This window comes from Bos grunniens, chromosome 12 (genome assembly GCF_055505025.1).
Source record: "Bos grunniens cultivar Pamir isolate PY7600 chromosome 12, Bosgru_T2T1.0, whole genome shotgun sequence".
Taxonomy (NCBI): domain Eukaryota; kingdom Metazoa; phylum Chordata; class Mammalia; order Artiodactyla; family Bovidae; genus Bos; species Bos grunniens.
This window is the reverse complement of record NC_141176.1, coordinates 24,049,468-24,065,802: the sequence shown is the minus strand read 5'-3', so window position 1 is coordinate 24,065,802 and position 16,335 is coordinate 24,049,468.

Below are 16,335 nucleotides of genomic sequence, written 5' to 3'. Positions count from 1 at the left end.
GGCTGAAAATTATATTTTGTTACTGTTTACTCCCTAAATCACGTCTAACTCTTTTGTGGCCCCATAACTTTAGCCCACCAGGCTCCTCTGTCCATGGGACTTCCCAGGCAGAATATTGGAGTGGGTTGCTATTTCCTTCTCCAGGGAATCTTCCCAACCAAGGGGTCAATCCCAAGTTCCTGCACTGTAGGAGGATTCTTTCCCATTAAGCCACCTGGGAAGCCTGAATTATGTTTTAAGAAAGTCATATTGTGAGCTTTTGTAGCCAAGTGCTCCTGGTCCTTGCCCCATCTTTAAGCTGGGGACATTCGTCTTGACAATGTGGCAATAAAGTTCATGTCCTTTCATGCCACAAAGCCTGGATCAGCTGAAAATATTCCTTTAATCCAAGAGAACTGTTCTGTTTCAACCTCCTCCTAAGATTTGGTGTGCAGCATGGTAAATTTAGAAGCAAAACATGCAGAGTAGTCCGTAGCCCGCCCTGCCAGAACTTATTAGGGCTGTAGGTGCAGCATTTTGCTGGCACTGTAGCCCTGATAAATGATTCCACTGAGATGAGGCAAATGTTGCACAAGACTCCTCTATGACGATGACCATTAACTTTTCCAGAAGGGCCTTTTATAAAGTCTCAGGGAAGCTCAAGTCAGACTGTGATCCAAACACCCTATTTGGCTTAGTCTCTCCTTAGGTCTTCTAATTTGTCCTTTCCTTACACAGCTAAATTTGGGATTGCTACTCAGCTTTTCACAACAAAACAAAATGTTTTTCAGGTATAACTACATTGCACATAGACTATAAAGAAAAGCAAAGAAATTAATGTTAGATTGCTCATTGCCTCTGAGAGTGAGAGAAGGATAGGCACAAGTGCTTTAAAGGCACTGGTTACTGTCTGCTTCATAACCTGGTTAGCAGGTACATGTAGCCTTCAATTAAACAGTGCTTACAAATGCATCCACTTGTCTGTATGTATTAATTATTCCAAAATAAAACGATTTTAAAAACAACTCATTTTCCATTTCCATTAGTCAAGAAGGTAAATGAAACTACCAAAATATGTCACTTCTAAAAATTCTATAACTATATTAAATAAAATCTGTGAAAAAAGTAATTATAAATATGTGCTGGCTGTTACATTTGCCAAAAAATTCTATTGGAGATAAAAGTTAATCTATTTAAGATTTGTATTTTCTTCCATTATATTTGTATTGTATGTGAATTTGCTTCCCTGACTATAATGAGGGAGACCCGGGTTCAACCCCTGGGTCGGGAAGATCTCCTGGAGAAGGGAATGGCAACCCACTCCAGTATTCTTGCCTGGAGAATCCCTGGACGGAGGAGCCTGATAGGCTACAATCCATGGGGTCGCAAAGAGTCCGACACGACTGAGCTACTTCAGTCACTCACTTCATGTGAATTTACAAGATGTTTTTAAATTTTCAGGCACTAAAGAAATATATATGAAGAACAGTAGAAGAAGATGGTAAGCATATAAGAAGGGAGAGAGTATCAACTATAACAAGATCCAATAGAATTAAATAGTTAAAATTTTTCTAAGTAATATAGGGCTGGCTAAAAAGTTCATTTGGGTTTTTCATAGGCTATAACAGAATAACTTGAACAAACTTTTTGCCCAGCCCTATGTGCTTACTTATTTTTTTTTAAGTTTTCATTGTACATTTTAGAACATTTTCTTCACTAAAGGGGTGATTTTTTTTCCCAATTATCTTTTTCAGTTCTTTGAATGTGTGCAATCAACTATTGTTATTGATTCCTACTGTCATGGTTTGATAAGTAAATATAAACTTAATTATTCTGACCTCTGCATGAGCACATAATCTTCTAATTAGGAAGAGTAACAGTTCATTAAGCAAAGCAAACCCCCATGTCCTTCTGCTTTATTAAAAACCTGTTCTGTTTTACAAAAAGTTGATTCAAATGCCATCACAACCTGTTTTAAAACAGAAAGATCATTGTCATTTATCCAGAAAAAAATGGATTTACCTTTGATCATGCTAAACTCATGAGATATTTTTCAAAAGTGTCTTTACTAAAACAATTTATTATCTTGGAGGAGATTTTGCTGAGATTGAGAAGAAAAGGAAAAGTATTAGGCATTGAGGAGAGGAAAAAATTCTATTTTATATGCTAAGAGTAATTCAAACCAGCAAGAACATGGAGTAGTTTCTCAGAAGAAATAGTTATTTTTTATGCCATTTGCAAAGAAATATTAGACCAGGCACCATGTTATTTAACTGATGATGTACATAGGGAGAGAATGAATTGAATGGCCACAGCCAGTTTCAGAGGGACTATAGCAATATGGGTTTGATCAGAAAAATAAACTACCCTAGACAATATAAGCAGGAAATTAGAGGCCAGTGTTACTATTGAAATAAATAAAGGAGAAATTACCAAGAAAAGCTTCTGATTTTAAGAATGCACAAGAGAAGGGACTAGCAGGAGAGAGAAGACAATCATCTCAGCTGCAGGTCAAAGGGTAATTCCTGGAAGCCATTGGCAAATCCTTACCTCACCGCAGTCCCGGTACATGACCCTAACAGTTTCTCTTTCTGCCTTCCAAAATTCATGTTATTCACACTAACGGGATCTAAATAAGACACTGTGGGTAAAATACAGATAGTAAATATTTAAGAGGCAAGAACACAATGATAAGCTACAACTTGACACAAAGATAAATAATGTCTAGCTTAAGACTAATAACCTTCCAGTTACCAAACACAGAGAATTCCTACCTCACATACTGGAAGCATGCCTAATAAGCTATTATAATGTCTAAAATCAGAACTTAGTTCACTGGAAATCTTGAGTAATATTTTATCTCAGTCATGAAAATCAGAGTGAGAAATGCAAAATATGATTAATTAAAATATACCTCCAGATGTCCAAGTGGTTTTTTAACTTAACTGCAGACACTAATCACTGTAAGCAAGACAAAAATTCAGTACATGACATACAGAATTTTCCTTTATAACAGACATAGGAATATGATTCTAGTTGATGAATTTACTAACTAATATAGTGGGTCCATAGTCTCATATATTTACTGACTTCATATTTTAATGACTGACCGGCAGCCGTAGAATACAGTATTATCAAATAGCCTTGTGGAAACTATTTCTCATCATTTAGAAGGTGGCCTCTCCTTTCAGCTAAATCAAGAAAACTGTGAAAGCTGTTTTACTCAAACTTTACTGTCTTCTTGCCTTTGACCAAATCCATAACAGGCTTCTTACCCTAATTCTCCAATTTCCTTGGCCCTTGTAAATCTCTTCTATTGTTCATATTACTCTTTTGACACCTATGCTACTTATTTTCAGACCATAAAAAAAAACCTCAGGGGAATCTGCTTCAACCACCAGACAGGGATAAGGTGGCACTTATCCCCAAATCTACTCCCTGGTGAAGTAAAAAAATGCCCAGAAGTCTGAGAACTTACATTCACACGGTCCGTCCTACCCACAGATTCCAGCTATTCCAGCTTTTCCTTTAGACTGCTCCACTATTGAAAAGATTTGCTATTTTTTAACTGAAGAGAAAGAATAAAAGCAAAGTCAAATCAAGGAATAGATTTTTTTTTCTTTGAAGTATAGTTGACTTACAATATTATATTAGTTTCAGGTGTAAACATAGTAATTCAATATTTTTATAGATTAAACTCCATGCAAAGTTATTATAAAATATTAACCATTCCCTGTGTTGTACATTACATTCTTGTAACTTATTTTTTACTTAGTAGTTTGTACTTCTTAATACAAACTCCTCACCTATTTTGCCTCTTTCCCGTAGATTTATTGAAGAACAAAAATAACCTATTTTGGCCGGGAGGAGCAATAAAGAGATGGAGAGAGGGAGGTAGAAAATACTGGGAATAAGATAGGCTACAAAGATGTATTGTACAAAAGGAAGAATACAGCCAATATTTTATAATATCTGTAAATGGAATGTAACCTTTAAATTTTTTTTAATTGCTAAAAATTAAACTCTTTAGCATTTTTTCCCTCCATTTACCCTTCTCATTTTTTTCTTGAAATAATTCTTTATGTTTACTGTGGCTGCATATTTTTTTATTTCAAAGTAAATAGAATCCTTCTATTAAATTTATTTACTCAGGAAAAAAAGACTGTCATCAGTTCATAGGAAAAAGAAATGGAGGCAAAAATATGAGTCAAAAATATGCTCAGAACTTCCTCTTCAGGGAATCTCAAGTTCAGAGTCTGGGACTGATATAATATTATAATTAATCCTTTACTATCCATTATAGTAGTAGCTTCTATAATATTTACCCTTGTTTTAGAGAAAAACAAAGCTGTTTCCACCTCAGCCTTTCATTTTATTTACTAGTGGTAAGTACCTAGGTTTGGTCTGAATCTTATTGAATAATAAACTAGTTCCCTACAGTTGAGGAAAGGTTGGTATCTGTGTTAGTTTCTGTCTCCTGTTCACCTGAAGTCCTTCAAAATCACAGCAATGAAAATAGAGGCCTTTAGAAATCCTGTGAATGACCTCAGTCATGCAAGTTCATGCCAAATAATCCTGAATTAAAAATGCAAATTTGAGGATGGGCCGTGTAGAATAATAGTAAAGGTTGCCTCCAATAGCTGGCAGATTTCTACTTTTCCTATAACGGGTTTTTGACAAGTTTTAACATTGATGTGAGAAAGCCTCGGTAAGTGAAGCCCATGGTCTCCTTGTTGCTGTTATTTAGTCCCTTAGTCATGTCTGACTCTTTGCAACCCCATGGACTGTACCCTCCAGCTCCTCTGTCCATGGGATTTCCCAGGCAAGAACACTGGAGTGAGTTGCCATGCTCTCTTCCAGGGGAATCTTTCTGACCCAAGGATCGAACCCACGTCTCCTGTGTCTCCATTGAAGGCGAATCTTTACCCACTGAGCCAAGTCAGTCACCCAAGCTTCCCAAAGTTACTTTAAAACAATTCTATATTTAGTTTGTGAATTTCAATTCACAGACCCTCTCTGTATCTGAATGTAAGGGGCTGTGTGTTTCTCTCTTATTCCTTTTGGGACTATCTCCATCTTCTTTTTCTACAATCACAAACTGAGAAATATGGCAATTGTATTTGGGGAAGCATAAGAAAGTGAAAAAGATAGCTTTTCTGCCTGTTCAAATACAGTGGAAACTCATTCTTGAGGTATGGTCATTTCATGAGAAGTGGCAGAGGGAACCACAAAAGAAGTGTAAGTCATATGAGTGGCCATCTGTTGGGTGTTCATTCTAAACTCTGCACAAGTGCTCAACTTCCACTGTAAAAGGGCTAATAAAGATGGTTAACACTGCCTGAACATTCCTCGTGGCACATGAATCCCCAGGAAAAGTCAGAGTCATCCTTAGCAGGGATCCCTGTGTCTACAATTTGGAAAGGTTGACCTTGAATTCCCCAGGACTTTCAAGTGACATCAGACTCCCTCTAGGAGATTATCACCATTTCCTGACTGTTGTGATAGAAAAAATTACATCTGACTTCCTTAGGAGAGAATAATGAAGAGCAAATATTTTCTAAAGATTTTTTTTGAAGTGGATCGTTTTTAAAGTCTTTATTGAATTTTTTAAAATATTGATTCTGTTTTATGTTTTGGTTTTATGGCTGTGAGGCATGTGGGATCCTATTTTCCTGGCCAGGGACTGAGCCACATTCCCTGCATGGGAAGAAGTCTTAACCGCTGCACTGCCCGGGAAGTCCCAGCAATTTTTTGTATACCATTAGACTCTGAGGTCTAGGGCTTTTTAGGTTCCAAATGTCTGTGGACAGCAAGGAACTCCAAGAATGGGGCTCTAAACCTGGCCTGACCACTGTTTGACCTTGACTCCATCCCTTAACACAAGTTTTATCTTGCCCCATTGCCTAGAAAGTCATTCAATTGTTTTTGGTTTGGTAAAAATTATTTCTTTAATATTTTAATTGAGATGTAATTGACATAATAAACTGCTCATACTTAAAGTGTAAAATTTAATGTTCTGACGATATATTCACCTGTGAAAACATCCCCCACAATCAAAATAATGAACCCGTCCATCACCACGAGAAGATTCCTCATGACACTGTCTGCTGCATCCCTCAACTTCTCCCCTTCTTCTCCTGTTTACTGTGTTGAATACATAGAGTACAGCCAATAATTATTTTTAAATCTTTGTCAGCTATTCCCAAAATCTGTGTTAATTCTAGATCATGCCCAATTGCCTGATTTATCTCCTCATCACAAATCATCATTTTCTGCTTCATTGCATGCCTGATAATTTATTTAAAATTATTTTATTGTACGTCAGCTATAGTGAGTTTTACCTTGTCAGGTGATGGATGGTTTTGGGATTTCTGTAAATGTTCTTGAGTTTGGGTCTGGAATGCAAGTAAAATTACTTGTAATCAGTTGAGGTGGTGTTTGCTGTTTTGTTGTTTAGTCGCTAAGTCAAGTCCAACTCTTTTGTGACCCCGTGGAGTGTAGCCCACCAGGCTCCTCTGTCCATGGGATTTCCCAGGCAAGAATACTGGAGTGTGTTGCCATTTCCTTCTCCAGGGGATCTTCCCAACCCAGGGATAGAACTTGAGCCTCCTGCCTTGGGAGGTGGATTCTTTACCACTGAGCCACCTCAGAAGCCTGAGGTAGTGTTTGCTCCACCACTGAGGTAAGCCAAACTCCTCTGTGTATACTACCCAGTAACCCACAGATGAGTAGACTCTTCAGTCTGTCTGGTGGGACTCAGCATCCTTCTCTGTCCCATGCTGCCCTCTAGTCTTTTGAAGAGGTTCTTTCCATCGCCCATGCATATTCCTCATACACGTGCATTAAGCAGTACTCAGCTGGACACTTGAGTGGGAGCCACTGTGAATCTGAAGATTCTGGCAACTTCTTGTTCTCAAGCACTCTATCCTGTGAAGTCTAGTTTCCCTCACTCCCTGGCCTCTCACCTCCATCTCAATGCAGAGAATTCATCAGATTCTCAGTAGGTTCCCCTTCCTGACCCGTATGTAGGCTGGGTACTCTCTCTAACCACTAAACTGAGGCAATTGTGGGCTTGTGTGGTGTGTTTCCTCTTTCCTGGGGATCTCTTCCCCATCCTTTTATGATGTCCAGTATCTTACACATCACTGGTTCATATATGTGTCTGTTTTGTGTTTGTTTGGAGGGTAAATGTAGTCCCTGTTATTCCACCTGGGACAGAAATGAATGGGTCTCATCAAAATTTTATCACTATCTCCCTAAGCATTCTTAAATAAATAACACATTGTCCTGTCTTCTCTAATTCTTTTCATTTTGTGGGCTGTTATGTTTTATGTCTTTTCCCTGTGATTTTGGAGATTTTTATGAGTGAGAGAAAATAGAAACATCATTCAATCTGCCATGCTGAACTGTAAGTCTATGTTATCCTTTAGGGAGCTAACTCCAATCAAGATAAGAAAAAGCTTTCAGAAGAGGATCGTTGATAGAAATATACAGGTTAAGAGTTCCTGAGTAATAGAAGCAATAGTATATTGAAGAATAAAAATAACTCAGTGACAATGAAAATATATGGTAAGAAAGTAATTTACTAGACATAAATAATTTTTAATACTACTACAGGTATGAATAAATTAGAATAAATAATAAGATGGAAGTTACCATCTTTTGTAAGTGAGTGGAGTCATTTATTGAGATAGAAAACACAAATGTTGACATGGCTTTCATTAAAATGACTGTGTCAAGAGGAAGAGAATGGATTTTTATTTTGGACAACTTTTATTTGAATTGCCTCTGGTACAATCAGAAATTGGATCCAGAAAGAAAAATGTCTTAATTAACAGCAACCTTGGATTTGGGTTTAGCATGTAAGTCAAAGCTGAAGCCAATGGAATGGTTTAGGTTTTCTTAGAGGAGTCTGTATTTATAATAAAGCACAGAAGAGAAGAGAAAGAAAAAAGAGGATAAAGAAAAGGGAAAAGATTCCCAGTGAGAGAAGAAAACTGAAATTAGTACTTCATGACTTAGTAGGAAAGAATGCTAGTGAAAGAGAATAAAGAAGAGTATTAAATCCGTCTCAGAAAAATTCACAAACATTAGTTTGAACTGTAATTTGGAAAGCTCAATTAAGGACAAAAAATGCAATAAATAATAAGAACGTAAAAGGAGTTATTTGAGATAGCAAAAGTAGATTTTCATTAACTTTGTGAAGGAAAATCAAATAGACCTGCCTCTGTGGTAGCAATATTAAAATGATTTGAGGAATAAATAATATGTGAAGAACAAAAAAGATTCACCATTGAGCACTATTTCAAGAAGTTTAATTACTACAGAAAGATTGCTGCTGCTGCTGCTAAGTCGCTTCAGTCATGTCTGACTCTGTGCAACCCCATAGATGGCAGCCCACCAGGCTCCCCCGTCCCTGGGATTCTCCAGGCAAGAACACTGGAGTGGGTTGCCATTTCCTTCTCCAATGCAGGAAAGTGAAAAGTGAAAGTGAAGTCGCTCAGTCGTGCCCGACTGTTAGCGACCACATGGACTGCAGCCCACCAGGCTCCTCCATCCATGGGATTTTCCAGGTAAGAGTACTGGAGTGGGGTGCCATTGCCTTCTCTGACAGAAAAATTAGGTGGCTAATAAATAGATGAGAAAACAGTATTGAGGGTTTTTGTTTCTTTTAATTGATTTTACTTTTGAAAGGCAAATATCACATATATTTTGCAGATTTTGGAGTGAATGGTGGATTAGGAGAGAAAGAAAGTGCTTTTAATTTTGGATATTTTGAGATGGTAGAAGAGAAGGCTATGTAAGAAAGGACATTTGATTAGGGATAGAGCGATGTCCAGAGGAGACAGCAGAGAAAAAAATCACAACACACATGGGGTAGTTGAAAGATTTTCTAGAAGTCATGTGTATTCTGCAGTCCTTTGAATTTAAAGATTAAATTGTTTATGTGAGCTCCTGTGAGGTGTATTGTTTGTTTAAAGGTAGTTGCAGACTCTTTCTAATGGTGGCCAATTAGACTGGTTTTAATAAATGTCTACTAGACTCACACATTTTCTGTATATATCAAATCAATTAAATGATCAAATAAATATTTCTTCCATCTTCAAAATATACCACGAACCTGCCCACTTTTTTCATTTCCGTTGCTTTCTCCCTGGTTCAAACCATCATTACCTCTCACTTGGATGACTGCAATATCTTCCAAATTGATGTCCTTGCTTCCTTTCTTGCACATTTAAAAAGTACTTTTAAATTCAATGTCGTAACATGTCACATCTCGGCTCAAACCTTCAGGGATGTCCACATCCAATTGGGAATAGGAGCCAAGGCTCTTACAACAACTCCCAAGTGTTTGCATCGTGTGGCTTCCCACTACTGCTTTGCCAGCATCTGCTTCTACTGTACTTGCTACTCCACCTCAGCCTCAGCTGGTTCCCAACACCCCCCAACACGCGCACCTTAGACCCTGGACCCTCTGTGTCCCCAGTACCTAATTCCTCTTTCTCTAGAGACGTATGTGCCTCTACTTCTCACCTCCTCTAATTCTTGTGGAGCTGCTCTGCCTTCAGGAATTTGCTTTCAGACTACTTGTCATCACATCTAATCTGGCATTCCTAGTTTCATTGAAAGTAGCTTCCTACAGTTGATTCTCCACCTCTCTTACCTGGCTTATTCAGGGGTCCTCAAACTTTTCGGACCCAAGGACCAATTTCATGGAAGGCAATTTTTCCACAGACCGGTTGGTGGCAGAGCGTGGTTTCAGGATCATTTTAAGCATATTACATTTATTTGTGTACTTTACTTCTAATCTAATGCCACTGCTGATCTGACAGGAGGTACTGGTCTGAGGTGCAGAGGTTGGGGACTCCTTGATTTAATTTATATTATTTAATTCCACATCATTAATCGTCTTTAGTGCTAGCACATAATTTACTTATTTGTCTGGTGTATTATCCGCCTTTACTAACATGTCAGCTCCAGGAGGGCAGGAACGTTTGTCTGTGTTGTTTTACTAATGTCTCCCAAGCATTTAGAGTAGTACCTAGCAGTACCTAGCTATCTGTGCCCAGTCACTTGGTCATGTCCAGCTCTTTGCAGCCCCATGGACTGCAACCTGCCAGACTGCTCTGTCTGTGGATTCTTCCAGGCAAGAATACTGGAGTCGGTTGCCATTTCCTCCTCCAGGGAATCTTCCCACCCAGGGATCAAATCCACGTCTCTTGCATCTCCTTCATTGGCTGGCAAATTTTTTAACCATTGTGCCAGAATAATTATGACTTTAGTTTTATTTTAATTTTTCTTCAACATTTAAAAAGCTGAGGAATCAAAAAAACCTATAAAAGATTTTAAGTGAAAACAATAGTTACCTTTATTTTCTGTAATATGCTTGTGTTAGTGTGTGCTAGTCGCTCAGTCGTGCCCGACTCTTTGCGACCCCATGGACTACAGCCCATCAGGCTCCTCTGTCCATGAAATTTTCCAGGCAAAGATACTGGAGTGGGTTGCCATTTCTTTCTCCAGGGGATCTTCCCAACCCAGGGATAGAACCCAGGTCTCCTGCACTGCAGGCAGATTCTTTACTGACTGAGCTATAAAGGAAGCCCTGTAACAAATATATATAAGAAGGAAAGAAATTTAACTTCTGTTACAGTCCCAACTCTGCCAGAAAAATCTGTGTAACCTCAGGCAAATTATAAACCTCTTCAGACATCAGTTTTCTCATCAACAGCTACAGAGAAACAAGGGTGTTGGAGTAGATATATAAAAGAAATTACCAGTTTCTTTTCAGTTGTGACATTCTAATAATCTATTAAAAGGATTATCTGAAGGATTGTCCCAAGTTGCCCCAGTGTTCTACCCAATGAAAACATGAATCATATTGTTCTCTATTTACACTGCATGGAATGTTTCTAACCATTAAGTGTTCATATGTGATTACATTTTATGATTTGTTACAGTTTTGCTTGATAGCTAGATCCTGGGTCAGGGACCTTGGTTTAATTTATCCTTGCTAACACTGAAGTTTATTTATGGCACGGAATAAATGATAGTGTAACAACACATTTGAAAATATCTGCCTAAGAGACAAGAGTTATTGCATTAATTTGCATTTTTCTTTCTAAAATTTGGATAAATACAAGTATTTATGGAAAGAACAAATGTTGTATGTTGGCTCTAAGATCTGTCCTCAGTATGGAGTACTGGAATGTTTATCCCTCATGTTATCTCAGTGTTGAGCTCTTTTCAAAGAATTGTAGGGTAGCTTAGGTGGTAGATACAAAAGCAATGCTGATTCAATTACATTTTCTATATTTTTCCCTGGTAATTTATTTTAAAAACACCCCAAAACAGCTAAATCAAGCCAAATTCTAAAATTATGACAGGCTGTAAAGAAAATTAGTGATTAATTGTAATTCAGATTTACAACAGTGTTTGTTTTTGAATGAAGTAAATTTCCATGAAAATGTAAACCAAGAGCAAGCCTAGAAAAATTTGATATGCATTTGGTAAAGTAAATAATTGTTACCATTTCTAAAACTTTGGCTGGGAGATTTCTAGTGAAAAAAAATTTGTAAGTGATATTTATAACTGAAAACAAAACCTTAATTTTTAATTCCTTCCCAGAGTCTCTCAACTGCAATACAAATTAAAATATTTCTCTTTGTGAGGTACACGTGTCTTGACTGGAGATGAGCTTTTAATCTAAACCACTTCATACTGGGTGCAAATCCTGGTATGCTAGATTTTAACTGAGTAACTCTATCAAAGGCACCTGGCCCTTTGAATTTGCAGTTTCCTCATGCATAAAGTAGAAATCATGCTTTCTTAGTTGGATTGTTGCAATGATTACTGATGTCCTATATGTCAAGCACCTATGAGAGAAACTGACACATAAAACCAGTCAATGCTGGCTCCTTCTAACTCAACCTTCTCTTTACTCCAAATTCTGCTCTCAATCCAACCTCATGGGATATAGACTGGAAGATTCTAGAAGTTTCATATTTTCATTGCTTCTGGTCTTATGCATCTCTTAAATTTGTTGTTGTAAAAACTATGACTGTTTAACAGCAGGTCAACATGCTCAAGTTAAACAAGGTTAATGAGTGATGGACTCGCCCATGCGGATATGATGAGATACAGAATGGGGTGGGAATTATGGTTGGTTGAGAGCGTTAAGATACTGATCTTCCTGATCCAGGGATTGAACCCCGGTCTCCTATATTGGCAGGAAGGTTCTTTATGGAGATAACACAAGAAAAGTTCACATACAGTAGGATCATTTTGCCAGATTTCTTTGGGAAAAAGGAAAACAAAATTCTCTTTGCACTGGTTATAACTCACTGAGTCACAGTTTTTTGTTCATACAAGGCTTAATTCCCTTCCAGTTTCAATGACTTGTCATTTCTTATCTTTAATGCTACTTTGTATGACTAAAAATTGCTGGCTATAAGATGAATGTGACAGTCCCCTCAGACACAACAGACTTTTCTGTGGATATGATTAATACAGAATGATTCACTGATATTAGATGTAGTACATATTAATTAGTATCTTTCCTTTGAGATTAACTCCATGAAGGCAAAAACAAACTTCAAGTGATTTTTCTCCCGAAACCAACAGGTTCTAGTTAAAATTGTGACACAAACTGATATGTTTTTCTTGGCAATTTTCAATTCCACTTATTTTGCTCTTTATATTTTGCTCCTAGCACTAAGGGAGGGTTTCCCAGGTGGCTCACTTCTAAAGGATCCTCCTGTCAAAGCAAGAGACTCAGGTTTGATCCTGGGGTTGGGAAGATCCCCTGGAGGAGGAAATGGCAACCCACTGCAGTATTCTTGCCTGGGAAATTCCATGGACAGAGGAGCCTGACAAGCTACAGTCCATGGGGTCTCAAACAATTGGACACAACTGAGCTACTGAGAACATGAATATGAATAGCACTAAGGGAGAGTTCCTTTTCATTTATAGGGGACTAGAATGCAAAAGTAGGAAGTCAAGAAATACCTGGAGTAACAGGTGAATTTGGCATGGGAGTACAAAATGAAGCAGGCCAAAGGCTAATAGAGTTTTGCCAAGAGAACACACTGGTCATAGCAAACACCCACTTCCAACAAGAGAGAAGACTCTATGCATGGACATCACCAGATGATCAATACCAAAACCAGATAGATTACATTCTTTGCAGCCACACATGGAGAAACTCTATACAGTCAGCAAAAACAAGACCAGGAGCTGACTATGGCTCAGGACATGAACTCCTTGTTGCAAAATTCAGATTTAAATTGAAGAAAGTAGGGAAAACCACTAGACCATTCAGGTCTGACCTAAATCAAATCCCTTACGATTATACAGTAGAAGTGACAAATAGATTCAAGGGATTAGATCTGATAGACAGAGTGTCTGAAGAACTATGGACAGAGGTTCATGATATTGCACAGGAGGCAGGAATCAAGACCATATCCAAGAAAAAGAAATGCAAAAAAGGCAAAATGGTTGTCTGAGGAGGCCTTACAAACAGCTGTGCAAAGAAGTGAAAGGCAAAGGAGAAAAGGAAAGATATACCCATTTGAATGCAGAGTTCCAAAGAACAGCAAGGAGAGATAAGAAAGCCTTTCCAGTGATCAATGCAAAGAAATAGAGGAAAACAATAGAATGGGAAAGACTAGAAATCTCTTCAAGAAAATTAGAGAGACCAAGGGAACATTTCATGCAAAGATGGGCACAATAAAGGACAGAAATGGTATGGACTTAAAGAAGCAGAAGATATTAAGAGGTGGCAAGAATACACAGAGGAACTATACAAAAAAGATCTTCATGACCCAGAAAACTATGATGGTGTGATCACTCACCTAGAGCCAGACATCCTAGAATGAGAAGTCAAGTGGGTTTTAGGAAACATTGCTACGAACAAAGCTAGTGGAGGTGATGGAATTCCAGTCGAGCTATTTCAAATCCTAAAAGGTGATGCTGTGCAAGTGCTGCACTCAATATGCCAGCAAATTTGGAAAACTCAGCAGTGGCCACAGGACTGGAAACATTCAGTTTTCATTCCAATCCCAAAGAAAGGCAATGCCAAAGAATGTTCAAACAACTGCACAATTGCACTCAAATCACACACTAGCAAACTAATGCTCAAAATTCTCCAAGCCAGGCTTCAACAGTACATGAACCATGAAGTTCCAGATGTTCAAGCTGGTTTTAGAAAAGGCAGAGGAACCAGAGATCAAATTGCCAACATCCACTGGGTCATGGAAAAAGCAAGACAGTTCCGGAAAAACACCTACTTCTGCTTCATTGACTATGCCTTTGACTGTGTGGGTCACAACAAACTCTGGAAAATTCTTCAAGAGATGGGAATACCAGACCACCTCACCTGTCTCTTAAGAAACCTGTATGCAGGTCAGGAAGCAACAGTTAGAACTGGACATGGAACAACAGACTGGTTCCAAATCTGGAAAGGAGTACGTCAAGGCTGTATATTGTCACCCTGCTTATTTAACTTATATTCAGAGCACATCGTGAGAAATGCCAGGATGGATGAAGCACAAGCTGGAATCAAGATTGCTGGGAGAAATATCAATAACCTCAGATATGCAGATGACACCACACTTAATGGCTGAAAGCAAAGAAGAACTAAAGAGCCTCTTGATGAAAGGGAAAGAGGAGAGTGAAAAAGTTGGCTTAAAATTCAACATTCAGAAAATGAAGATCATGGCATCTGGTCCCATCACTTCATGGGAAATAGATGGGGAAACAATGGAAACATTGAAGACACTTTATTTTGGGGGGCTTCAAAATCACTGCAGATGGTGACTGCAGCCATGAAATTAAAAGTCACTTGCTCCTTGAAAGAAAAGCTATGACCAACGGGGATAGCATCTTTAAAAGCAGACACATTACTTTGCCAACAAAGGTGTGTCTAGTCAAAGCTATGATTTTTCCAGTGGTCATGTGTGGATGTGAGAGTTGGACTGTGAAGAAAGCTGAGCGCTGAAGAACTGATGCTTTTGAACTGTGGTGTTGGAGAAAACTCTTGAGAGTCCCTTGTACTGCAAGGAGTTCCAACCAGTCAATCTTAAAGGAAATCAGTCCTGAACATTCACTGGAAGGACTGATGCTGAAGCTGAAACTCCAATACTTTGGCCACCTGAAGTGAAGAACTGACTCATTTCAAAAGACCCTAATGCTGGGGGACAATTAAAGGTGGGAGGAGAAGGCGCCGACAGAGGATCATATGGTTGGATGGCATCATCGACTCAATGGACATGAGTTTGTGTAAAGTCCAGGAGTTGGTGATGGACAGGTAGGCCTGGTGTGCTGCAGTCCATGGGGTCACAAAGAATCAGACATGACTGAATGACTGAACTGACTGAAGGGAGAGTTGTTGTTGTCTAATTGCTAAGTTGTGTGGGACTCTATTGGGGAAGGCGATGGCACCCCACTCCAGTACTCTTGCTTGGAAAATCCCACGGACGGAGGAGCCTGGTAGGCTGCAGTCCAGGGGGTCTCTAAGAGTCGGACATGACTGAGCGACTTCCCTTTCACTTTTCACTTTCATGCATTGGAGAAGAAAATGGCAACCTGCTCCAGTGTTCCTGCCTAGAGAATCCCAGGGATGGGGGAGCCTGGTGGGCTGCCGTCTATGGGGTCGCACAGAGTCAGACACGACTGAAGTGACTTAGCAGCAGTGGGACTCTATTGGGACCCCATGGACTGTAGCCCACCAGGCTCTGTCCATGGGATTTCCCAGGCAAGAATACCTGAGTGGGTTGTCATTTCCTTCTCCAGGGGATCTTCCTGGCCCATGGATGGAACCCACGTCTCCTGCATTGGCAGGTGGTTTCTTTACCACTGAGCTACCGGGGAAGCCCACTAATAGAGAGTGTCTTATGTTAATTCCTGGAATCAACATCATTATATCCACTTGATATGATTCCACTCCATAAATAACTAATATTTAAGCTAGAATGTCCAAGTTGTTAGTGAGAGTTTTATCTATTTTGTAGAAGAACATTTCATTCAATGTGTGTGAGTTGTTCAGTCATGTCCGACTCTCCGTGACCCCATGGAGTGAAGCCTGCCAGGCTCTTCCATTCACGGGATTTTCCAGGTAAGAACACTGAAAGTGGATTGCCATTTCCTTCTCCAGGGGATCTTCCTGACCCAGGGATTGAAGCTGGGTATCCCACATTGTAGTCAGACTCTTTACCATCCTGGCCACCAGGGAAGCCCATTCATTCTATAGCTACTGTATAATTTTTCCTATTTTATTTTCATCCAGCAAACACTGAAAATTTAGAATGCATTGAGAAGAAAAGTAATTCAGGAGACATGAAGATGAATATTACATATTCC